Source organism: Ictidomys tridecemlineatus, chromosome 9, assembly GCF_052094955.1.
Source record: "Ictidomys tridecemlineatus isolate mIctTri1 chromosome 9, mIctTri1.hap1, whole genome shotgun sequence".
NCBI classification, from domain to species: Eukaryota; Metazoa; Chordata; class Mammalia; order Rodentia; family Sciuridae; genus Ictidomys; species Ictidomys tridecemlineatus.
In genome coordinates this window covers 126250465-126276954 of record NC_135485.1, presented here as the reverse complement: position 1 = coordinate 126276954, position 26490 = coordinate 126250465, and the positions used below count along the sequence as shown (strand labels likewise).

General features: G+C 35.2%; 1 long non-coding RNA gene across 4 annotated transcripts in view; it reads left to right on the top strand.

The window, feature by feature from the left end:
• LOC110598390 (uncharacterized) overlaps window positions 1–26490 on the top strand; it is a 173148-nt gene that overhangs the window by 97046 nt on the left and 49612 nt on the right. The gene's annotated exons all lie outside the window — the stretch shown is intronic.

The following is a 26490-nucleotide window of genomic DNA, read 5'->3' as shown; positions in this document are numbered from 1 at the left end:
ACAGTAACAAAACAAACAAAATTAAAGACCAATCAGTAAGTAAATAAATATATCAAAAGAAGGAAACTCCAAATCCAAATCCAAATCAAAAGACAAAATCACCAAACTACCAAATGATCTATCTCACTATCTGTAAGTCTTGGTCACCACCCAAGCTCTCTGTTCTTATCAAGCAGAGCTTGGACCTTGTATAGCTGGTGTTTGAAATTTCCTCACTATGGCTCCTTGTGGGGTCCAAGCAAGAAATGGCCCAGTTGTTGTTGGGCAAAACCCATAGAGATGATCTTAATTTTGGCTGAAGGACCTTAGTATTCTCTAGGGAAAAATAATTTATGGCTTCAGGCTTTCAATGATGACATGAGCAGTAGATAAAGCAGTAGACCATTGAGCAACTTGGGGACTCTTTATGGTTCCAAATGAGAGAAGAGAAATAGTGTCAGAGGCCTAGGTTTCTTCAATAACCTGCTCAAAACTGTTCTTCCAAGAGGATCCAGAGAGCATCTGGAGGCTGATGTGGAATCACATATCCCATTTTTAAGGAAAACTTCCTGTTCAAGAAGTCTTAGCTTTTAAGCTCTCACAACATTTTAGAAGGAAATATGTCTTGTTTATTACTCTTGGGGTATTGATAAACTTTAAAGCATAGAACTATTTTTATATACTAATAATTATACTCAAAGGGATTATAATAGCATGATTCCTAGTGTTTCCTAGGAAAATTCTACTCTGTCAGTCCCAACAAAATAACAAAACAGAAAGCAATAAAAAAGAGTGTTCTCAGGAGATGCAGGTTTAATTTCTGTGATAATTGGTGATGAGACTCTAAGCCTGTTCAATACAGTTATAGAGAGCAGCCAAGTGTGGTTATTTAAATGAATTAAAATGAAAGGAAGTTAAAAGTTCATTTCCTCAGTTGAACTAGCCGTATTTCCAGTGTTCAGCAGCCATCACAGATATAGAACCTTTCCATCACCTCACAAAGTCCTATTAGGCAGCCCAGGTATAAGCTATAAAACCATCAGAAGCACAGTTTGGTATCATAACCAGATGTGGAGTGCCATATATAGATAATAATCTCATTTTAAAGGATACAACAATATTTCAAGACTGCCTTTGTGTTTGTTAAATCTTGTTACAATGGGGCTTATTTGCTACACAGTCTAGGGTTAAGTTTTCTTTGATAGTATAAGTAGTTTTTGCAAATAGTTGTGAGCTATTTTCCAAACAATTATGAATGGGTATCAGGGCAAAAGGAAACAGCAAAAGGAGATATTTGGAGGACTTCGAAGCATTAATCTCTTGGGATGAGGCAGCCTTACAGCCTTTCCTACCTGCATGTTCCCTAAGCTCCCTCTGAGCACTGAAGGTGATTCTCTGCCTGGGAGTCCATATTGCTCACCCAGCACATCTTACAGCGTGGCTCTGGGGTGTGATGGTATTGTGAACTGGGAGGTACGAGGCATGTAACAGAAGGAGTAGTGATTGGAGAGGTAAGAATTGGAGTGTTGACCATTTTAAAGCAAAGATTTTTCTGTTGGGTAGCAAAGATGGGGAGGAGCCCAGAGTGGAACGTGGTTGTAACCCAGAGCCATAAGCAGCAAAATGGAATCAGTATTTGTAAGTTCTGAGCCCCATAGCTGCATGAGATTTCACGGTAAGTTACTCTGCAAAGTAAGTACAGTGGGTACTTAGCACATGACCAATTGCAATGTCAACAATATTTAAATGAAGCGATGCCTGGTTAGGGGTATAAGGAATGGGCATTTCATGATCATTGCATCAAATTTTAAAATGCAACTTTTTGGTAATTGCTATTTTCTCAGTTTCGGATCTCTTGAAGGCAGAACCTGAAATGAGACATCAGGATAGTTTTTTGAGGGATGATCTCAAGAAGCCAACAAGGAGTAGGGAGTGTGATATTGGGGAAGAGGAGGAGATATGGGGTGCAATCTCACAGTTGCTGCCGTGACCAATGGGCCTCTGTTTGGTTAGAACCTCCATGGATCTTCGTCGGAAGCACAGGAAGCTGGTTGCTAGCCACCATTTGTTGAGAACCATCTCCATCTTTTACCTCCTCCAACATTTCAGCTGCACTTCCAGCTGGTCCAGCAGTGTTCTGAGGACCTGGGATGGAACGCAGAAAATGAGGCCCATGCTTGAGATGGCAGGCTGTCATAGCATCCTGAGTTGGAGGCACACAAATCTGGCACATCCCATCTGTGACTGAAATCAGAGGTGAGCCAAGGGGATGTGACACAGGGTACTGGAGGCATCTTCTGCAGTTGCAGTTTACTGAGGACACTCATTATGTGTCAGACCCTAAGCTGAGATAAAGCACATGCTTTTTCTCATTTAGCTGCACAGCTACCCAGGAAGTAGGTGTCACACATCCACATTTCATAGAGAACATGGAAGCTCTGAGAGGCTAAACAACTTGATCAAGAACCCAAATATATCAAATGCCAGGGATCCTAAGTGACCAACATAGGATTCTCACCTTAGCCTGGGCTACCCACATCCCTAGCTCAACGCCACTTTGCTCTTTCTTCCTCAGTGGCTCTAATCTTTGTCTTTTGTCTTCTTTCTTTTTATAACATTGCCCCTAACATTTTATTTATTTATTTTTCCCATTTACTTTTTGGAATGTAGTATTCCACTGGTTTTGGCAAACATACAGAGCCACATAATTACTGCCACCACTGTTCTAATCTATAGGACAGTTCTAGTAGGCCCCCGAACACCGCAAGATCCTTTGCAGTAAACCCCTTTCTCCCATTCCCTGCCTCTCACCAATACTAGATTTGTTTTGTTTCTCTATTGTTTTGCATTTGCAAGAATTCCATATAGATGAAATCATACCATAGATAGCCATTCAAGTCCGGCTTCTTTTTTTGTCACAGAATGTATTTGAGAATCACTTAACTTGTTGTGTGTGTCAATTGTTTGTTCCTTTCGTTTACTGAGTGATATTTCATCATGTGGCTGCTCCATACGTTGGCTATGCCCTAGCTGAGGGACATTTGGGTTGTTTCCAACTCTTGGCTATTACAAGGAAAGCTGCTGTAAGCATTTGCACAAAGGTTTTATCTAAATATAAGTTGTCATGTTACCTGGATAAATGCCTGGGAGTCAGCTTACTGATGTGGTATGAGTGTAGGTTTACCTTTCTAAGAAATTGCCCAATGTTTGTGAAATTCACTATTTTGCATCCTCACCATTAATGTAGAAGAGTTCAGTTGCTGCATAGTCTTACCAGCACTTTTTAAAAAAATTTTTTAGTCATTCTAATAGGCCGTTTAGTAGTAATTCAATGTAGCTTAAATGTGTTTCCTTAATGATAAACTATTTTGAACCTTTTGTGTACTTGCTTGCAAGTGTATATCATCCATATATGGGTGAAGTGTCTGCCCATTTGTTTCACTGGATTGTTTCATTTCTTATTCATAAATTTTTGAGAGAGATTTTAATACTATGTATAGATTTCATAAAATCCTACATGTGTACTGCAAATATTTTCTCCTAACATGCGGCTAGTCTTTTCATTCTCTTAATATTGTCTTTTAAAAGCAGTTCTTAATTTATATATCCTCAATCATTTTTTATATTTTATGTTGAAACAGGGTCTTTTTGAGTTGCTTAGGGCCTTGCTAAATTGCTGAGGCTGGCTTTGAACTTGCGATCCTCCTGCCTCAGTCTCCTGGGATTATAGGGATTATAGGTGTCAGCCACTGTGCCTGGCATTTATTTGTTTATTTTTGCAGTACCGGAGATTAAACCCAGGGCACTTTACCACTGAACTACATCTAAGCCTTTTTTTAAAAAAAATTTTTGTGTGTATTTTGTCCTGAACCTGTAGTCCTCCTGCCTCAGCCTCCTGGTTACAGGGTTACAGGGACCACAGGTCTCTGCCAGTATACCCAGCCACTGTAGTTTTTTTTTTTTTTATGGTTTGTGATTTTGGTGCCATTCCCAAGAAATCTTTGGCTAATTCAAGGTCACAAAAATGTTCTCTTAAATGTTTTATAGTAGGCATATGATCCATTTTGAGTTATTTTTGTGTGGAGTACAAAGTAAAGATCAAGATTCTCTTGTTATTTTCATATGGATAGGTAAATTGTTGCAGCACTATCTTTTGAAAAGTCTATACTTTTGCCATTGAATTGTCTTCACACTTTTATTGAAAATAACTTGATCACATATATATGGGTCTGTTTACGGACTCCATTCTGTTTTGTTGATCTATGTCTCCTGTTTCTCCAATACCACACTGTCTTGGCTATTGCAGCTTTGTAGAAAAATCTGGAAATCAGGTAGTCCTCCAACTTTGTTCTTGTTTTTTCAAAATTATTTTTTCCTATTTTAATGCTTTTTGCCTTTTCGTATGTGTTTGAATCTGCTTGATGATTCCAAAACACAATGCTGGCGGATTTAGATTGGAATTTTGTTGAAACTATATACCATTTTTGGGAAAACTTGATATATTAACATTATTCCTTTTATTTTATCACTATCTAGTGTCAGAGAGACTAAACAAAAGCAACATAATGGCAGCAAGATGTGTTTATTGAAATGTGACCGGTAAATAGTTTGTAAATTGTGATTACTGCTATTTCTCACATTTTCAGATAATATAAATATTAACAGAACAATGCTACTTTGTGCAGTTGGTTAGGAGAAGGGAATCATGTGTGTTGATTTGTTGTAGCCCCTCTAACTTCACTAGTTTCCCCTCCTGTGTGACTGAAATATGTATGTCTGCCAAGTATAATTTACATTTCATTTATGGGTCTTTAGGGAATCAGAGTGAGTCGTTAAACAATCATCACTTCTTAAAATATGTTTTAAAAATGAAATATTCCCTGTTCCTAAACCCCTACATTGGGGCTTTTTATAGGAAACAAATCTAGTTTATTATTATTTTTATTTTTAAGGATGTAGAATAGGCAAACAGAGAGCAGATTTAATATAGGTCTCTGACTTTGAGAATTTCAGTATTTCTTGCATCTGCATGTATTTTAATGCCAAGTCTAGCTAATTGCTGAAAATTTTCTGAATGTCTATGCATAGTTCTTAATTGATAACTGAGAAAAGCAAAAAAAAAAAAAATCTTTCTGATGCAGAGGAGGTGGCTTTCTTCATTAGGAACGTAGAAGTTTTCTATCTTTACCTGTGGTCTTTGGTCCTCTTTCTGTTGTTCATGTCCCAAATTCAACTTTCAGAACTAGGCTACTTGCCAGCTCAGATTTTAACCTTCCACGGCCTATTGCTGGCTTCTTGGCAGAATGTCAAACCTGTCCAGGCAGGACGTCAGACCAGTCCAGATTAAACTAGCATGATCTAAGAAACAAGCCAGTGCGAAACAGCAAGATCCTCATTAATTTTAATTAACCGTTCCAAACAGAGTTGCACAACAAGGTCATTTTCCCTAAATGAATTATTAGAGATAATATAAGGAATAAACTTCTCCAGGCAGTATTTTTAAGCCCCAGGAGTTGGCAACAACTGTCCCAGAGAATATCTGTCTCTCCGAGTTAGTCCACTCACCTAAGGTTGAGGGAAATAGTCCCTGAAACCATTGAAGTCGTTGCATACACCTGTTGTTTCCAAAGATTTCAATTACAAAGTTCAAAGCATTTCAGAGAATGATAAGGAGTGATGTTTCCTCACGTGGAAATAAATGAACAGAAAAATCAAAATAGATTTGGAAATCATTTTTCCTTCTAAATGGAGAACATTCAAGGACTTCCCGGGAACTCTAAATGATGGCCTTTCGAGAAGTTCACTTGTTCATTCAGGTTTATAGACTCTTTTGTTTATTAAGAAGGAACTGGCCACATTTGTTATAGATTAGGGCCTTCAGTATTTTCACTTTGTCGTTCATATTCTTCTGTATAATATCTCCATTTTCCCCAAAAGTAAACAATAACATTGCTATAAAAAGACTTCAATTTGTGATAAAATGTACAGAGCATACTAGTTTTCTAAGCATTTCATTTCTCCCTTTTATTGAACTATTATCCAAAACATCCAAATAATATTATTGGTTAAAAAATATTTAAAAATTTAACTTGGACACATAATTATAAATATCCTAGACTGACAATTGTTCAAATGTCTCTATCAGCTGAGTATTTACAGATCCTAATCACACATCTTAATCAATATGCACGAACATTATTGGCTTCTTTGGCAGGCTGATATGGCCGTGAAGATATAAAGGCTCTTAGCTTAAAAGTTTATCTAAGAATCTCAGTTAGATTTGGAATTACTGTAACAATTCTTGTGAAAAGTCCAAACACTGCCAAAAGCAGCTGAAGCCGCTGACCTAGCAGCCTGAGTCTGAAAGAGACTCACTGCACTAAAAGCTGTAGGGGTTGAGCTACACATATGGTATCGGATTACGATTAATCTGGAGAACAGACCATCAGCAAATTGAGAAAAGAATCTCTTGTTGCAGTGATTTATCAAGCTTTTGAGTTTTCATCCTCTCTCTTCCTTTCTGATTTGTTTTCTGCTGTTTGCCTAATTGTCGTGGAAGGATAATGGCTTCCATGATGAATGGATTTCTAATGCAAATGCTTAAATACATGTTCCAGGCAGTACACTGTCAAATTTCAAACTGACACTGATATCTATATCTATAGATGCATGTAATATTTTATATTTGCCTATGTAAAGTTAATATATATTCTACATTGAATTTATCATATTTATTAATATATCTGGTGTGGAGTGTGTACATGTGTATTTGTGTGTGTGTGTGTGTGTGTGTGTGAGAGAGAGAGAGAGAGAGAGAGAGAGAGAGAGAGAGAGAGAGAGAGAATATTAGAAGAAAATAAGATGAAAACTGAATTGATGAAATAAAAAGTAAATTGATTCACCCAGAATTTAGAATTGAAGAGGAGAAAAATACGAAAGACATGGATGACATATCAAGAGATCAAGCTATTTAAAATATTACTGATATACATAGAAAACAGAAAGGATGAATCCAAAGTGATGGTTGAAGCGAAAAAGAAAACACCTTTTAGGAAATGGATGATCTCAGCCTCAAAGCAAGAATGTACATTGAGTAATACTGTAGCTTCATGAAAACGGAACTACATCAGGATGTGTTCTTCCGGCATTCATAAAAATCTATCATCACACAAACATCAAGAAACATACAAAGAGCCTTCCAAAATTGAACATAGGTTCTCCGAGTTTCTGATGAAGGATATTGATTGTTTTAATTTCTTCACTATTAAATGCTACAACGCAAAGGAAGCAGTTAAGAGTCAAGGTCATGGAGAGGTTAGAGTTAGACTGCCTAATTTCAAACCTTAGCTCCACTGAATATCGGTTATTTAAGCATGGCCAAACTCCGTCTCACCTTTGTGTTTCATTCTCATCAAAAGTTTAATGCAGATAATAAATGCACCTTCCTATAGTTATCCTTAAGATCAAATAAATGAATATATTTAATGTACCTAGATGAGTACCTAAAGCACAATAAGCAAAACGTGAGTTATTTTCCCTCTGCTTGCTCTCTTTCTTCTCTTTGTTTTCTTACTCCTCTTTCTTATGCTTTTTTCCTCCTCTTCCTCTGCTTCTTCTTACCATTGTTGTTATTTTTACTACAGAACTTTCAAAGAATTCTAAATCCAGCTAAGGTATCAACAGGTAAAGGCAACAGAAGGGTAGGTAGGCTTTGATAGGTATGGACTCCAAATGTGCTGTCTAGGCAACTTAAATTTAAAAATGTGGAAACTTGAGTTTCAACAACAGAAGTTGCTTCAAAGACCAGAATTATTGACAAAGGAAATAGTGGCTGCAAAAGGCCACTAACCTGAATTATTAGTACCACATGGATTATACAATTTGATTTCCTTTAATTTTATTGTATAAAATATTAAGGAAGAAAAACAAAAGGTTTATATCTCAAACTAAATTAAAACCCAGCAATTAATGAGTTTGAAAGCAAAGGCACAAACATTTTATTTTTCACCAAGGGCAGTTAACAAATTACTAATTTGCCTTTAACTCATCTGGTTTGTTTAGAAGAGTTTGAAGATCATCTTTGGAAAACTTTAGCTACTTGAGGAATAAATGCAGAACTTTTTCTTTCCAACTAAAGTTAATAAATCAAAAAACCTCCTAGAACCCCAAAACAAAACAGTCAAACAAATGAACAAACAAAAAACAAGCCTCCATCAGGAAAAGAGAGAAGCCAGTGAGCAAATATTTAAAAAAAAAAAAAAAAAGAGAAAGAAAGAAAATGCATATAGAAACACGACCAAATATTAGCTGGATCAAAAAATGAATAAAATTCTCCAATGAATGGACATTTGTGCTGTGCTACTTGTAATTCCTCCACCTAAAATAAAAATATTTGGAAATATTGGCAAATAAATGCAAGGCAAACAAAAAGTCAAGAGAGTAATTTTAATGTTAGATAAAGCAGAATTTAAGACAACAACATTAAATGCTCTGAAGTGGGTCATTTTAATCAGCAGTAAAGATAAAAATACTTTGAATCCCTCTTATACAGAATAATATAGTATCACTGTTAGAGAAGGTGAAAGTGTTTGAAATTCAGACATTTTAGAAAAATTTAATGTGAGAGACTTTAACTACTATGACAGACTGATTATATGTGAATTATTAAGAATATGATTACTTACTTTCAACATAATTAGAAATAAAAGAAAATAAAATGAGATACCTTTTTTCTGTCAAGTAAACAAAAAGACTTTTGAAAACATAATAACCAATATTAACAAGTATGTATTGGAATGGACCCTCTCATGGCTGTTAGATGTGGAAATAGATACAACTTATGATAAAATTAGGTTGGTCAGATTTTTAAGAGCCTTAGTATTAGCTTTAGTATTTTCACCTCTTGCAGAGAGATTGGGGGAAAAAAAAGGATTTATGCTCACTGGTTGCAGAATTATTTGAGTTTTTAAAAAGTAAATAAAATATTCATTAGCAGAATAATGGTTAGATAAATTATTTTGTCACATATTAAAATAGCATATTTGAGAATATATAATTTTTTGAAGAATACTTAAAAAGACACAAAAAAGAAAAATAATATTTATTTTTGCAAATAAAAATGATTAAACATGATTCAATAAATAGCACAGTCCAATTTGTGGTAAAAAATAAAATTCATACTTATATCAAAATGGATTTTAATTTCATATATAACTAAATAGAATGAATAAAAACAAATGTGGTTAATGTAACAGTGTATGTCTGGGTGGCCTTACAAATTTTCATGATTTTTTTGTATATTTTCTAATTTTTTTTTTTATTAGTGATGTATTATTCCATAAAGGAAAAAAAAATATTTAGAAAAGAGCCAGGAGGGAACTTGAAACAAATGTTTAGAATAGGATGCTATAAAAAGTATATGCTTTTGTTTTTTGCTATGAAAGAATTAACATATATAAATGAAGACATTATTGTATTTTCTTCCTCCCTCCAAAACTGAGTATGACTGAAAATTGAAATACTAGTCAAATAATTTCAAATTCCTGTATCATTTTGAGAAATATTATTATTTTTATAGAACTTTATACATTAGAAAATATTTTCACAATCTTACCTTATTTAACTTTCACAAAAATGCTCTGAAAAAGATTATGTCCAATCTTCTTCTTTTTTTGTTTTTTTGGTACTGGGAATTGAACCTATGGGCCCTAACCACTAAGCAATATTCCCAGAACTATTTTGTATTTTATTTAGAGACAGGGTCTCACTGAGTTGCTTAGTGTCTTGTTTTTGCTGAGGCTGGCTTTGAACTGTCTATCCTCCTGCCTTAGCCTCCTGAGCTACTGTGATTACAGGCATGCACACCATGCTCAGTTCCCAGCCCTTTTTAATATTTTATTTTGAGATGGGATCTCACTGAGTTGCGTAGGGCCTCTCTAAGTTGCTGAGGCTGACTTTGAACTTGGGATCCTCCTGCCTCAGACTTCCTGAGCTGCTGTGATTACAGGCATGAGCCAACTCCAATCTACATATGAAGAAATTGAGACTCAGAAAGGCAATAGTTTCTTGCCTAAGCATGCTCAGAAAAAAAAAATCTCTCTTAAAAAAAAATCCCCAGCACTTTCCAGACTCTATCTGCACTATTTATGCATAATAATATTTGTACAATATCATTATACATAAATTTTTCTAAAAGTACAACCTGCTGCTCTTCTCCCTTTGAGTTTTTATTAGGATCCTATTGTCACGTGCTATTGCTTTCTGTCAACCCAACCTAAGATATATATGGGGAAACATTTTACTCCTAGCAGTAAAACACAAATTATTGTTACCAAGAAAAATTCATTATCATTTTGTTTTTATTGGGCTACCTGTTTTAAGACCCATATAATCTTACAAATTAGTACCTATTACCTCGATTTCTATCCACATGTCACAAGTCACACTGAATGGTCTCCACCTTTGTGACTGAATCTAACTTTACATTTATTAGCAACTTTGATCTATTATAAAACTCATCTGGTCATTAATGGAAGAACCACTGGGTATTGAGACTGAGTATATTCAGCGCTTTGTCTGGGCTAGAAGTCAATCAGAATGCAATCATTCATTAAGACTCCTGCAAGCAATAGCCACTGTGCTGTGCCAACATTCATCAAGCTAAGGGCCAGGAAATGTGAGTGCCAGGGGCAGATCTCACAGAGACAGCACAAAAGTCAGCTCATCTCAATTACAACTCGGCAGCGGCCTTCTTCCTCTCAGCTATAGTCAGGGAAGGGAATCTGAGAGGCAGTTTAGGGGTTTTTCATTGGGCTTCCTTGCAACAAGAATACCCTATAGGAAACAAACCAGGGTACTTATTTTCCTGCTCTTTATTTCCACCAGAACGTTTGGAATATAGTCTTTATGTTGTGCCAGTTCAAGATATCAAAGAAGCAAGAAATAAGAACGGTGAATATTTGGTGTCTCATTCTTAGCTCTATGCCTTGCTAAGCATCTCTAGGCAAGTCCTTTAATTTTTCTGTTTTAATATCCTTATCTCTAAACTATCCCATTGGGATTTTGTAAAAATATATAAAATCAAGTAAATCAAGTGCATCAATCAGCTTTCTGTCACTTTAAGGAAATACTTGAGATAAACAAAGGAAGAAAGGTTTACTTTGGCTCCTGATTTTGGAGGTTTTAGATAATGGTCAGTTGATCCTCCTGCCTTTGGGCTTTCGGCAAGATAGGGTGTCACAGGAGGAGAACATTGTGTAGCAAAGCTGCTCACCTGTAAAGTCCAGGAGCAAAAAGAGAGGAGGGGAATAGGTGTCCTCCTAGTACACACTGCAAGGCATACCCCCAATGATTCAACCTCCTTCTGCTAGTCTCTCTTCTCCTAATATTTCCACTATTTTCCAACAGAGCCAGAAGTTAGTGACCAAGCCTTTTATACATGGGCCTTTGTGGGACACAAAGCTTGAATATGTACACACACACATATAATATTTATATAATATTGTATAACATACATTTATATATTAATAAAAATATATAATTATATAATGTTATATTATATATTTTAACATATTTATATGTGTAAATATATATATATGTGTGTGTATATATATATATACATATATGTATATATCTCACCGAGATTAGAATATTACTTTTTATTTGGAATTGGGTGGGAATAGCTTTGTGTTTCAAGTACTGATTATAGTAATCAGTCCAAATGTGTTTCTTCCAATAACCTCCCAGAACCATATAACGGGGTACATTTTTCTTCGAGAGGGTCTATATAATCATTTTCTAGAAAGTATACAATGTTTTTATATGAAGAAAATAGCTTCACCTTAAAAAAAAAATAGTTCTACTTTGGTAGCGGCCCTAGAATAAGTCCTTAGAGAATTTTCAAGTCCCAAAGGTCTCATTAGGAGATAAGACTGATGCGTGCTTCTCATACAGGTCTAAAAAGGTGTCTGAAGCTCACCTGTCAGCATGGAGACATCCAGAATCATTTCCAGAAACAAAGGATGCCTTTACAAGTCCGAGGTGCTTTGACAGGAGGAGAACCGCCTGGGCAGCCGGGTCCTCCCTCATCCTCCTCCCGTGGGCGCTGCGAGATTGAATTACACTCGGCTGCTTATGAAAATTTCCCCAGGATTAAATGTGACTGTGCTATCGTATCGTGTCTCCTAAGTTACAACTGTGTTAAGTACGACTCTGTGAATGCGGTGCCATCAAGGTGTTGCTCTCTTCTCCCTGTGGTTGACCATGTATTAGTAAGTGGCAGGCGACCCTGGCCAGCCACGGAGCAGTCGCGCTGCGGTGACAATTCTGCTTGAGCGCCTGTCGCTTCTGCCACTGTGTGTGAGGGAAAGCCCACAGCCCAATTCCGTATCCGAGTTTCCTCTTTCACCGCAAGCCCATGGCATGCTGGCCTGCGACTGTGGTATGCATGACTCCATGAAGGAGGAATTGGAGTCTTGCAGGACGGGCTGGGCTCCGTGTGACTGGACGGCACATGGCCACGGTGTTACTGAGCAACAGGGCTTGTGTTCCTGTTGCTGAGATTCCCGTTTGCTCTCACGGACGCAGGGTACATAGTTGATCTGTGTGGTGTGTTCTAATTCTGTTTGAGGTTGGCTGCAGCCAGCAACCCAGGCCTGCCTGGCAAGATGGGACTTGGGTTATAGAACACCTGTCTCATCTCTTATAAGGTTAAGGGCCAATACAACTTTTCCATTTTAAGGATGAGTTTTACTAATGCTATTGTTGCCCTCTTGCTGTCTGCCAGCTGCTCAAAAATCTCTAACCACTGGCCCCTGTCCCACTATTCTGCTGCTGTACCAAGTTTTCGTTTCTGATGCATCTGTATAAAAGTAGCTGAGAGAGGGTTAAAGGGATGCTGTAGGTGCCAGCTAGGATGCCGTCTGCTGGGAGCACATTTCCAACTAGCCTGACAGAGGAAGTTACTTGCTGGTCAATGTGGATGTGGCAACATTCTTTAGGACACTGGTCATCTCAGCCCAAAATACATGAAACTAGAACTATTTTCATAAACTATCCTGTGGGGAATTGGAGCTACTTTGACATATGGGATCCGGGAAAGCTGGGGCTAGAGAAAAAAAATAAATTAGAACTTTATAGTATCTCAGAAAAACAGTATTATTAAAAATAATACTGCGTTCCATATATTTTCTGCTTTGAAAGTACCCGGAAGGTTCTCAGCCCTCAGATTTCTCTGTGTGTGCATAGCAATACTAACAAGGGTTACCTTGAACTTCTTTTACTCTCTCAATTTCTACTCTTCCCTAACCTTCATTTAAGTGTGATACATTTTAATATGGTGGGAGTAATAAAATTTCTTTTGCTTCTGCATTCCAAGTTAGGAAGATAACAAATTTAAAATTAGTCAGGACTATCGGATTCCTGTTAAAGAAATAATATAAAGCAAAATTTCCCAGTGTTCTAGGTAAATGTTGAGTATGTTAAGCTGTGGTGTGCTGGAAAACATTTAACCACAGGCTTTCGTGGTAGGTGGAGTCCTGATTTGTAGTGATTGCAGATTTCCATGGTGCACTATTAGCACCATGGTTGATTTTAAGCTACCAACCCGATGTGGTTGAATGCAGAGTTGGGAAGAAACATGCACAGTTGGATCTCGCAAGCTGTACAAACTGGCTCCAACACCCCATAGCTGCTAGATGTTACTAGGAATTTTGTGAAGAAAGCATTCATAGTTTAAAAAAAGTTGGGTGGAAAAAAAAAAAGCCGAGTGAAGTTAAACATGTGGGAATTCTTATAACCTTTAAAATACTAATTTGCATTTTGAAAATCTAAAATGTTCTTTATTCGTTTACTTGACTACTAAACCTTTCAGCTGGAATACCTATTAACATCTTGTGGGATACTAGTGTTCCAGGAAACACAATTTAGAAAATGCTTATCTCAAAGCATTCTTCATTTTTTTTAAAACTTTGTGATTGTTTTAAGTTATAGGAGTGAGAGTCAACCAAAAGTATTATTGGCAATACAAAGAAATTTAAAGAAGTTAAATTTTCCCTTTTAATCCCAACTTTCTTAGTTAATAAATGCTAAAGTTTTGATATATGTCATTTCACACTTTTATCATATAAACAAGTATATATGTTGCTTGTTTTCAAAGCTGAGATTTAAAAGTTATCTTCATCGAATGGCAATAGCCACAAACCCCAGTTTAAAAATAGAAATAAAAATAGAAATTATCAGAGTTCATAGAAATCTTCATTCCTGTGTGTAAATGACAGTTTTGAGCATAGATTTCTCTGACAGAAAGTTTAAATATTTCCATGTCATTATTGTATTCTGTTTTTCTTGATGGAAAGGGAAATACAACCAATTTTTGATTATTTTACTCTTTGCAGTAGGGCTCTCTAACAACAATATTATCTTGTATCATACACAGAAAAAGTAGTAGCTTCTGTGGATATCATTCTTTATGTGAAGAATCAGACTCAGCTTTGAGTTAAGATGAGTTGACCATGAGTTGGGAGGTAAGCTATTTTATTGTGGGCTCTGGAATAGAATTTCAATTTTTGGAAAAAGTAGCAGAAAAATATACTTTAAAATAAATGTAATCCTATTAACAAGTACTTTACTAAAGAAGAAAGCATTTTATTCCTGCCAATTTTTAGAGGATAGGGATTTTAAGTTCTTTATACATAAACTCCATTTAATTAATTGATTAATTAGTTAAGATGCTGGGAATTGAACCCAGGGCTTCATGCATGCTAGGAAAGTACTCTACCCTGGAGTAAACACCAAGCCCCCCTCCTCTCTCTTACACACACACACATACACACACACACACGCACACAAACACACACACACACCCATACACCCAATAACTTCTTTTTCATAAGGATTATTTATTTAGAAAGCTTCTGTTCTATTAACTTTTAAATCATAATATAATTTGGTTCCTTCCTTGAAGCTTAGCTATGCTCTCTCTCCTCAGGATTCAGATGTCAAAACACATATGTAAGATGTAAGGCTGATGGGGCATTCTTTAGTTTTTAAATTAATTAATTTTAATTTGTCATGTATGACAGAAGAATGCATTATATTTCATAATTACACATATAGAACACAGGTTTTCATATCTCTGGCTGTATACAAGGTATATTTACACCATTTGTGTCTTCATACATGTACTTAGGGTAATGATGTCCATCTCATTCCACTATCTTTTCTACCCCTATCCCCTCCCTTCCCCTCCCACCCTTTGCCCTATCTAAAGTTCATCTAATCCTCCTATGCTCCCCCTCCCTACCCCACTGTGAATCAGCCTCCTTATATCAGAGAAAACATTTGGCATTCGTTTTTTGGGGGATTGGCTAACTTCACTTAGCATTATATTCCCTAACTCCATCCATTTACCTGCAAGGGCCATGATTTTAATCTCTTTTATTACACAATTTCCATTGTGTATGTCTACCACATTTTCTTTATCTATTCATCTACTTAAGGGCATCTAGATTAGGTTTGTTCCAGTTTAGCTATTGTGAGTTGTTCTGCTATAAACATTGATGTGGCTGTGTCGCTGTAGTATGCTCTTTTTAAGTTTTTTGGGCATAGACCAAGGACAGAGATAGCTGAGTCAAATGGTGATTCCATTCCCAATTTTTCAAGGAATCTTCCTATTGCTTTCCATATTGGCTGCACCAGTTTGCAGTCCCACCAGCCATGTATGAGTGTGCCTTTTTCCCCACATCCTCACCAACACTTATTGTTGTTTGTATTCTTAATAGCTGCCATTCTGACTGGAATGAGATGAAACCTTAGTTTTGATTTGCATTTCTCTAATTGCTAGTGATGATGAACACTTTTCGATATATTTGTTGGTTGATTGTATAGCATCTTCTGAGAAGTGTTTGTTCATTTCCTTGGCACATTTATTGATTTGTTTATTTGGTGTTTAGCTTTTTGAGTTCTTTATATACCCTAGAGATTAGTGCTGTATCTGATGTGCAAGTGGTAAAAATTTGCTCCCAAGGTATAGGCTCTCTATTCACCTCACAGATTGTTTCTTTTGCCGAGAAGAAGCTTTTTGGTTTGAATCCATCCCATTTATTGAGTCTTGATTTTAATTCTTGTGCTATAGGAGTCTTATTAAGGAAGTTGGGGCCTAAGTTGGGCTTAGCATAGATAGCTCTCGTGATGTTGAGATATGTTCCTGTATCCCTAGATTTTTAGTGTTTTAAACATGTAAAGGTGCTGTATTTTGTCAAATGCTTTTTCTGCATCTATTGAGATGATAATATGATTCTTATCTTTAAGTCTATTGATGTGATGAATTACATTTATTGATTTGCATATGTTGAACCAACTTTACATCCTTGGGATGAATCCCACTTGATCATGGTACACTATCTTTTTGATAGGTTTGTGTATTTGATGTGCCAGATTTTCATTGATAATTTTTTTCATCTATATTCATTAGAAATATTGATCTGAAGTTTTCTTTCTTTGATATGTCTTTGTCTGGTTTTGGAATCAAGGTGATATTGGCCTCATAGAATGAGTTTGGAAGTGCTCCCTCTTTTTCTATTTCCTAAAATAAAATTGAAGAGTATTGATATTAGTTTTTTAAAGGCCTTGTAGAATTTGGCTGTGTATCCATCCAGTCCTGGACCTTTCTTGGTTAGTAGGCTTCTGATGGTGTCTTCTATTTCATTGCTTGAAACTGATCTGTTTAAATTGTGTATATCATCCTTATTCAATTTGGGCAAATCATATAACTCTAGAAATTTGTCGATGCCTTTGATATTTTCTATTTTATTGGAGTACAAGTTTTCAAAATAATTTCTAATTATATTCTTTATTTCTGCAGTGTCTGTTGTGATATTACCTTTTTCATCATGTATGTTAGTAATTTGAGTTTTCTCTCTTCTTCTCTTTGTTAGCATGGCTAAGGGTTTGTCTATTTTATTTGTTTTTACAAAGAACCAACTTTTTTTTGTCAATTTTTTTCAATTGTTTCTTTTCTTTTGATTTCATTGATTTTAGCTCTGATTTTAATTATTTCCTGTGTTCTACTGCTTTTGGTGTTGATTTGCCTTCTTTTTCTAGGGCTTGGAGATGTAATGTTAGGTCATTTATTTGTGGACTTTTTCTTCTTTTAAGGAATGGACTCCATTTTCTTTTAGTACTGCCTTCACAGTGTCCCAGAGATTTCTATCTGTTCTATCAGTGTTCTCATTTACCTCTAAGAATCTTTTAATCTCCTCCTTGATGTCTTTTGCAACCCATTGTTCATTCAGTAGCATACTATTTCATCTTCAGGTGTTGGAGTAGTTTTCATTTTGTCATTGATTTCTAATTTCATTCCATTATGATGTGATAAAATGCAGGGTAATATCTCTCCTTTTTTGTATTTGATAAGAGTTGCTTTGTGGCATAATACATGGTCTATTTTAGAGAAGGATCTATGTGCAGCTGAGAAGAAAGTGTTTTTGCTAGTTGACAGACGAAATATTCTATATATGTCAGTTAAGTCTAAGTTATGTATTGTATTATTGAGTTCTATAGTTTTTTACTCAGCTTTTGTTTGGGAAGATCTATCCAGGGGTGAAAGAGGTGTGTTAAAGTCACCCAAGATTATTGTATTGTGGTCAATGTGACTCTTGAGCTTGAGAAGAATTTGTTTGATGAACATAGATGCTCCATTGTTTGGGGCATATATATTTACAATTGTTACGTCTTGTTGGTGTTAGTTCCCTTGAACAGTATGAATGTCCTTCTTTATTCTTTTTGATTAACTTTCGCTTGAAATCTACTTTCTTTAATATGAGGATGGAAACCTCTGCTTGCTTCTGCAGTCCATGTGAGTGATATGATTTTCCCTAACCTTTTACCATTGGTCTTGGATGTCTTTTCCTATGAGATGAGTCTCCTATGAGTTGGGTCTATTTTTTTGATCAAATCTGCTAGTCTATGTCTTTTGATTGGTGAATTTAGGCCATTAATATTTACGATTATTATTGAGACATGATTTGTATTCCCAGCCCATTTTTGTTACTTAACTTGACTTGGTTTCTCCTTTGATTAGTTTTTCCTTTGTAATACCTCCTTTTGCTGATTTTCATTGTTGTTTTTCATTTCCTCTTCATGGGAATATTTGCCAAGGATGTTCTGAAGTGCAGGTTTTCTTGCTGTAAATTCTTTTGACTTTTGTTTATATGGAAGGTTTCTATTTCATCATCAAATCTAAGGCTTAATTTTGCTGGATACAAGATTCTTGGTTGGCATTCATTTTCTTTCAGAGCTTGATATATGTTGTTCCAAGGTGTTCTAGCTTTCAGGGTCTGGTTTGAGAAATCTGCACATAACCTAATTGGTTTCCCCCTATATGTAATCTGTTTTCTTTCTCTCAAGGCTTTTAATATTCTCTCCTTATTCTGTATGTTAGGCATTTTCATTATAATGTGCCTTGGTGTTGATCTGTTGTGATTTTGTACATTTGGAATCCTGTTAAGTCCCTTGAATTTGGTTTTCCAATTCATTCTTCATGCTTGGAAAATTTTCTTATATTATTTCATTGAATAGACTGTTCATTTCTTTGGTTTGGAACTCTATTCCCTCCTCTATCTCAATAACTCTTCAATTTGGTCTTTTTATGCTATACCATATTCTTCAATGTTCTGTTCATGTTTCTTACCATATATGATATATTTAATACATAACATATAATATACTTACTATATAACATGTCATAAATATTACATAATATATAAGAACTACATATTACATATATATTATATATATAAAATATAGTTTCTCCATTGTCTTTTTATTTAAAGAGCATCTTTTAATCACCTCTTGCATTGTTTTGTGTTTTTTATGACTCAAGTTGAAGTCTATAGACACCATGGAGGAAGGTTTCCTATTTTTATTTTCTCATTTTTCAAGTTTAAGTTGAAAAATTCTGGCCATTTAACTTCCAGAGTTTCCATAATCTGGATTTTGTCAATTCATATTCCTGGTACAATTTAATAGTCATTTTTCCTCCAAATTGGCAACTGGATCCAAAAACTTGACTAGACTCATATCCAATAACCTTGGCAAAAGCACAGGTGATTTTTCATTTCTTCAGCAGGAGGCTTCCAATCTGGGTTTTGCTGTTTTAAAATTAGTCTTATTAAAGTATAATTTATGCACAACAAAATTCACTCATTTAAATGTGGCATTGTATGAACTTTGATAAATACATTCAGTGAAGAAATTGCCACAATGATGTAGAGCTTTTCCATTATCCCAAAAAGTTCTCACAGGCTTCTTTGCATTCAGATTCTTCTGTGTATCTACTGCCTCATGAAAATCACCAATTTCCTTTTTATCGTTAGTCTTGCCTTTTCTAGAATTTCCAATAAATGATACCTTGTAGTGTATCTTTTTTAAAAAAAAACACATTTATTTTTTTAGGTCTAGATGGACACAACACAATGCCTTTTTTTTGTATGTGGTGCTGAGGATCGAACCCAGGTCCTGCCCATGGTAAGTGAGCGCTCTACCGCTGAGCCACAATCCCAGCCCATGTAGTGTATCTTTTGTGTCTAGATTTTTTTCCCATTGTACAATGCTTTTGAGACTCGCCTCTACTTTTGGAGAATAAGTAGTTTGTTCCTTTTTTTATTACTAAGTAGTATTTGTTGTATGGATTTTACACAATTTGTTAATTCCTTGATGCATATTTGGGTTGTTTCCAGGTTTTTGCCCTTCTGAATAAGGCTATGCTGGATATGTCTGGTTCTCAGGTCAATTTATGAAAATAGGAACCTAGTTTATCTAACTGTACTGCTTCTCCTACTATGGATTCCTCATCAGACACTTCCAGCTTTCATTCACTCAGTAGTTTTATAAGTAGCAATTTCTTTTTCTTTCTCTCTCTCCCCTCACTGTTTCTGAGTGACAAGGTGTTCCTATGTTTACTAGGCTGGTCTTCAACTCCTTGATTCAAGTGATCCTCCTGTCTCAGCCTCCCAAGTGCTGATTATAGGTATGTGCCATGTGCCTGACTAGCTACTTGTTATTTTTATCCAGAGTTTACATTGCTTTTCTGGTCTGTTGAGATGTTTGTCACAGCCTAAAGTACTTGGCTTCAGATTAAGGATATTCTAAGTTTTAATTTTTAAATTATTTTTATTTCATTTTATATTATTTCAGAAGATGAAAGCTCCCATATTTACTATGTAATTGCCCAGAGGGATAGTTATTGGAAAGGCAAGATAATGTTTCATTATTTATATTTACCTAATTTTCAATGTAATCAATTGGTTTCTAGACATCCTCAGAAGGTGACCAAATAGCTTTTTAAAAGTTGTAATTCCGACCAATAATTGACAGCCTTCCTATGTTACTTTATTTTCCATTGCTACAACAAAATACATGACTCTTAAAGTGTGTGAAGAAAAGAGGTTTATGTAGCTCATGGTTTTGGAGTGAAAGTCCAAGACTGGTGGTCCTGTGTGTTCCGACTCTGGTGGATGACAAAATGGCAGGGACACTTAAAAGGAGAGATCACATAGTGAGGAAGTCAGAGACTGGTAGGGCTGGGAGCAGGGACGAGTCTTGCTCCTTTGTATTGACTCGATGTCACAGGAGCTAACTTGTGTACCATGAGAACTACATTGGTTCCTTCCTAGGCAGCACCATTAATGAGACCCCAGAACTTCTCACTAAGCCCTGTTTCTTTATGGACCCACCACCTCTTAACGTCACTATGCTGAACAAACTCCCAACACGTGAACTCTTCAGGAACATACTTAGACCAACTCCAAATCTAGCACTACCCCATCAGAAAGCACTAGGATTAGATGGGTTCACTGGTAAATTCTTCCCAATATTTGGTGAATAAATTATACTATATATTTGCCAAAATTCTTCCAGAAGACAAAAGCAGAAGGAATATTTCCTACGTCATTCCATGAGCCACACTTAGTCTGATATCAAGATGATACAAAAATATTACCAGAAAACTACAGACCAATATCTCTCATGAACATAGATGCAAAAAATTCTCAATGTAATGTTAGCAAACTGGATACAACTATGTGTACAAAGAATAACAAGCTGTGACTAAACAGAATTTATTTCATGTGTACAAATCTGGTTCAGATTTTTTTAAAAAATCAATTAATATAACCCATCACATCAACAAGTTAAAGGTGAAAAGGCATATGATCCTCTATCAGTAGCGGTAAAAAGGCATTTGACAAAATCTAAAACCCAGGATGAACCTTGTCACCACGGCTTTCCAACATCATACTTTAAGTTCTAGCTAATGTAGTAAGACAAGAGGAACTATGAAGTTCAGAATTTCCATCTTTGGGTTTTGAACTGTTCTTCAAGTTGGTTCCTGAATTTGTTTATGGCCCTAACCATTTTTAATAGGTTCTATGCCACCTACTATATCAAGGTATCACATATTTGTTTTTTTCATTTCTTTTCCCAGACCAGAATCCATTGTGTCTTCAGTAATCACCTGCCCTTACCCTAATTTTTGCTGGGAAATAGTATGTCAAGATCACAGCTGGGACTGTATGAATTCTTGTTGCTATTGGTTTGGTCATTGTTTTTATGCTTTTTCAGTATAGAGTTAGTATGTATATATACTTTTAAAAATATCTTATGTGTTCTTAATGATATTTCTAATTCAGATTCAGGACTACAGAGGTTTGGCTTAGCTAGCCTGTTAGGCTGATATATCCCTTCTTAACAGTCCAAAAATCCTGTCCTGTCATAGGATTGTTATAATTAAAACATCCCATAATTATTTATTTTTCTCCACTTTGCACATGTAACTGTTTTATAATGATACTGATATTGCAACCATTAATTATAATTACTGAAAACATTTTAAAATGCCTTATATGCTATCATGCTCCCTTCTTCTATAGTTATAGTACATCTACATGTGAGAGTCTACAATCTGCTTTAATCCTTATTTAGAATTCATTTTATATGTATTTATGTATTTACTTTTACCACTTGTCCTTAAGTAAATGTCTCTTTGGTCATTTTGGTTGTTTTAAGCTACTTTTATATACATATATATTCATGGACTCTTGTGAACAATGTTTCCTGAATTCTTGCATGTTGATAACTGCTAATGTTCTTTATTCTTAAAGATCTGTTCTACTGAGTAAAAAATACTTGAGTCACACGTTCTTTCCTTGAGTATATTAAATATATTGTTTTATTTTCTTCTGATATAAAAGACTGATGATAATGTACTTTCATACTGCTTTATAATCCATGTGTTATCTTCCTTAAACAAAAAATTTTTAAATACCTATCAATTTTATAAGACTGTCTTGGTGATGATTATTCTGAATCTCTATTCTCAAGTAAACATATTATTTCAATATATAGTTCCAAAAGTTTTTAAAAATTATTTTTTGGGAATATTCTCAAGTAAACATATTATTTCAATAGATAGTTCCAAAAGTTTTAAAAAATTATTTTTGGGGAAAGTTTTCATAAAAATTTAGTTTTGTTATGTTATATCCTTTTTTGCACTCCTATTACCCATATATTAGATCTTCTTTCATTATCTTTGATTATATCACTCAAATAATTTGATTATATTCATTTTTTTTGTATTTAGTTAAATAAATTTTCTACCTTTTCATTAATTGTCTTTCATTTGTTGCAATTTTTTTCCTCCTGTGTTTCTTCTGTTAGTCTTGATTTCTAAAATTATTTTATTTCTAATTTCTATTTTCTGAGTTCTGTCACCTCAGTTTTAGATTTTTATAATTTTTAATTACATTGTATTCAACTTTTGTATGTTTTCTTAATGACTTTTAGCTTATTTTGAAATAGTACTTTACACATTTCATCTGTATTTTGTATATATCTTTCTTGTATGTTTTTATTGTCTATAGGGCTTCTATAGACAATAAAAACATACAAGAAAGATATATACAAAGATATATACAAGCCCCATTCTTGTTCTTATTCTTTTCCTGTAGCAATTGGTATGGGGTTTGATCTCCATACTTTTGTATTGCTGATTTGAATGTTAGTTTTGTTTTAAATTATTATAAGGAGCTTGGTTTAGATAGCTTCCTGTCTTAACAAATTTCCCTTTTCTTTTTCTGTTGCGTATTTTTTTTCTTTTCCTTCCTCCCTCCTTTCCTTCCTTCCTTCCTTGTGCTTAAAACACGGCATGTGGCCTTCTATGATTCCAGGCTTTATTCATTTTGCCTGGTTTTGGGGTGGTCCTCTCTTTCCTTTGTCCCTTTTACACCAGCTCTGCTCAGTTTTCTCATAGATCTTGCAAATATTTTCTCCCAGTTTGTCTTAGACTTTTGAAATGAAATTTTATTTTTTATGCAGTCAAATATGGTGATAATTTTCTCTACAGCTTCTGAGTTCCAAAATGTTTTCTTAATCATTCTCCCTTCCCCAAAGTTACATGAATATTCTTTTATGTACTCTATCAACTAACTTTTTGAGACAGTTATTAAATTAATGTGTTACTTATTTGTATGGTATCAAATAGGGTAGTATTTTATTCAATGGATAGCCATTGAATAAAATTCATTTTACCCAATATACTATCAAACCATACTTAGATGTAAGATTCTTATATACTTAGATTGGTTTCTAAAGTCTATATTCTTCTATTTGAGTATTCCTGTGACAACATATCCCATAATATTTATAGGAACTTGATGGTAATTCATTAGATGTAAGATAAGCATTCATTTACTATTTTATTTTCAATTTCAATTACTGTCACATTTTTTGAAATTGTCTTTGTTTCTAAATTTTTTGGGGAGGGAACCAGGGATTTAACTTAGGGGCACTCAACCACGGAGCAATATTGCCAGGCCTATTTTGTATTTTATTTAGAGATGGGGTCTCACTGAATTGCTTTGCACTTTGCTTTCGCTGAGGTTAGCTTTGAACTCACGATCCTCCTGCCTCAGCCTCCCGAGCTGATGGGATAACAGGTGTGCTGTCGCCACACCCGGGTGGTGTTTAAATTTGGTTATCTAAATTTTATAACATAATTTTAACCTTACAAAAATTTTGCGATTTAGTTGGAAATGCATTATATTTGTATTTTAGTTTGAGGAAGACTGACATTTGTATGACACTGTCTTCACTTCCAGGAATATGCTACCACTCAAAAGTTATTCAAATCTCAATGTGGTAATTTTTTTTATATTTATAAACAAATAGATGTTTCCTCTTCTTTCCATGAAATACTTATAAAAGTTGTTCATACACTTAGCCACAATTAAAAATTTACCTTCAAAAAAGTAGAGATTTTGCAGAGTATGTTCTCTGAGTACAATGAAATAAAAATAGAAAACAACAATAGGAGTAACCTAGGATAATTTTCGTATACTGTTGATGAAGGATTAAATTGGCTTAACATCTTTAATAACTCTTTGACAGATTAAAACTGAGCACTTAATATACACATAGATACTTAATAACCCAAAGCTATGGTTTGGATAAGTGCTCCCCAAAGGCCCACGTGTGAACGTCTTGATTACCATTCCCTGGAGCTACTGTGAGGTGGGGCAACCCTTAAGAGGTAAGAGTAACAGGAGGAAGTTAGGTCAGCGGGGATCTCCAGTCACTTCCCTTTTCTCTTTGCCTCTTGGTTGCCTTCAGGTGAGCAATCTCCTGTGTCATTCACTCCAACCTGGATGTGGAGACTCACCACAGGCCCAAAAGGAATAGAGGCAAATGACCATGGACTGAAACCTCTAAAACTATGAGGTAAAATAAACCTTTCCTCCTTATAATTTGTTTATGTCAGGTGTTTTGTCGCAGCAACAGAAAGCTGACTAATACAACCAATGATCTCACAACTAGGAATAAACCTTGTGTACAGATATGTACCAAAACATGAGTGTTCATAGTAGTACTATTAGTAGTAGTTCAAAATGGGAAGCGACCCAAATACCCTTGATAGTCAAGTGAATAAATAAATTTTAGCATATTCAAATAAGAGAATACTATACTGAAATGACAAAGAACAAACTATTATTGTGTGGAAAAACATAGATGACTCCCATAAAGCTAATATCAAATAAAATACATCAGATAAGAAAGAGTATAAACTGTACAATATTGTTTATCAAAAATAGACAAAATTAATCTGAAAGTTAGGATGTTGGTAATGGAGGAACAGTGACTGGGAGGAAGTCAAAAGACTTCTGCAGGATTGATGATGTTTTCTTTTTTGATAACCTTATGAAAATATAGCAAACTGTATATTTGTGATTCATGTACTTCCTTATATGCATGTAACAATCTAGTAATAAAGTCACCTAAAAATGTGTCTGGGATATGTTGTTAAATGTACTTATTTCCTAGACAAGCAAGCAAGCTGGAATAGACTCCTGAACCCCACAATCCAAGGAACACATATACCAATTTCAGTAGACAAACATTTTTTCCCTAGATGAAACATAAGATTTTTGTTGTTACTTGTTTTTTTTTTAACCTCATTTTTTGTATAATGAAAAAAAATTATCAAATGGCTCTGGAAGAATACCAACATAGAGAAAAGGTGAACATTAATGCAGAGGAGGAAGTATCTGTTTTGCCTGCTTCTTTAAAAGTTCTCAGGAGACCCAATGTCATAGGAGAGTTTGCGGTCGTCTCCTGTTGTTTGAAGTTTTATACCTTAGAGCTTGTTCAGACTCGTATCACAACTTACTTCTGTAAGGCTTTTGACCGTGCTTCTTCTCCGTTTGGGGCTCTTCACATTTCTGGTACCTGGTCCTTCTCTTTTGGACCATGACTGTACCCTTGTACTCATGCTGCCTAAGGCTGCCCAGAGTAAACAGGTGACTGCCTTCGGTATTCCACACTTTCCGTCTCCTGCCCTAATCTAGTGCCTCTAGATTGTTCTCAGCCATGAAAGAAGGTTCTGAACCAAGGAAGCTATCTTTTGTTTTGTTTTAATCTTTAAATTTCATTTTAAAATACAGATTTGGAGAAAATCCTCCATGATAGTATAAAGAACACTTGCATGCTTTACTCCAGTTCTCCAAATTTACATTTTGCCACATTTCCTTAGCCTTTCCTTTTGGTCTCTATCTTTTGTCATTCTGCATTATTATTTGTGGTGGTTTTTGATCCATAATGCCACTTTGAACGCAGAGAATAAATACAGAGTCATTGTGCCTAACAGAAATACTGGGTTAGGAGGCTAGGGCTGGGGCTCAGTGGTAGAGCACTCACCTAGCACGTGCAAGGCCCTGGGTTCGATCCTCAACACCACATAACAACAAATAAAGCAAAGGTATTGTGTCCAACCACAACTAAAAAAATAAATATTAAAAAAAAAAGAAATACTGAGTTAGGTTTCTATGAGCCTCTGGTTATGACCCTTCCCTCAACTGATCCATACATAATTTTGTTTATTGTGTTTCTCAGTTCAAAGACACCTATTCAAAATAGATTTCTTTTTCGGTTTAAATTTTATTTTTGGTACTGGGGATTTAACCC